Here is a 1,055-nt window from a genome sequence, read left to right as displayed (position 1 = left end):
AGGAAATTAACATGTTCGACAGGCAACCTACCAAAAAGCGAAACTCAAGAGTTTGATTATGGTTATCCACGAAGAGACTGACAAATGGGTGAGAGAGGGAACTGTAGCTATATTGTTATCAATATATATTTATTTATTTTTTACAAAGATGGATGGATAAAAAAAGGGATACATGGTCTTCAAAGCATAATACAACTGGCTGCCCGTTTACCAAAGCTGATGGAGAGCCGAAGGGTATGTGTAAAACCCTGCCTGGCCTGAGAATCATTTACTAATTTAACCCCTCCCCCAAATCAGTGCAAGTACTATATGAGTGATACAGTGCTAGGTCTTTGGTGCAGCCAAAGTAAGGTATGATGCTTGAATAATGGATTTTGTCTGAGTGATTTGAAGTGTGATCAAGCCATATTCTAAAGTCTTCGGTTGGAGGGAGACGTTCACCATCGATCAGGTGAGGGAGGGGAAGTCACGAAGCCGATGGAAACGGGCTTTGGAGAAGACGAAGGAGACTGATTCATAGGTAAGTAAGTAATTCTGGAAGATACTGAATTTCAAAAGATAGGTGACATGAATTGTGCAATTCACAAGTGACAGATTACACAAATTGCTGATACATCTGGAAGCAAGGAATATGAGTTTCGTTGTTTCGAGGACAAGGTTTTCATTAGAAAAAGATAGCATATCTTCAAAGGGAAATTGTTCAAGGAATGAACAGCTGAGGAACACTGATTTGAGTGACAATAAAGGCTTCAAAAAATATGATGTATTGGTATGAAAGCTCTTGAATAAAGTTGCAATGAGAAAGGCAGATATAATATTTAGACCAGATAAAGTCAGATGATGAGGAAATTGGAAGCATTTGAGATTTTTTTTTTTTGAGTAGCAGGAACTTTGGAGGAACTAAGTGTTGGTGCCTTGTGAGAGGTGTTGGCATCCATTCTTGATAGGAAAGAGAGCCTTGTTTTTCCCTTAGGAGAGAGTGAAAGAGCATATGTCCCCACGGCTGTAGTATGCAGAAATGGTTTCATATATTAATGGTTTGTACATCACTCTCC

At 39.1% G+C, this 1,055-nt stretch overlaps 1 protein-coding gene across 2 annotated transcripts in view; it reads left to right on the top strand.

The window, feature by feature from the left end:
* The window catches only part of LOC119592479 (LIM domain kinase 1-like), a 23,518-nt gene that overhangs the window by 19,905 nt on the left and 2,558 nt on the right, over positions 1 to 1,055 (top strand). The gene's annotated exons all lie outside the window — the stretch shown is intronic.

The sequence above is a fragment of the Penaeus monodon genome, chromosome 30, assembly GCF_015228065.2.
Source record: "Penaeus monodon isolate SGIC_2016 chromosome 30, NSTDA_Pmon_1, whole genome shotgun sequence".
In the NCBI taxonomy this organism is placed as follows: Eukaryota; Metazoa; Arthropoda; class Malacostraca; order Decapoda; family Penaeidae; genus Penaeus; species Penaeus monodon.
The sequence above is the reverse complement of the archived record's forward strand: the minus strand, read 5'-3'. Positions and strand labels throughout refer to the sequence as shown.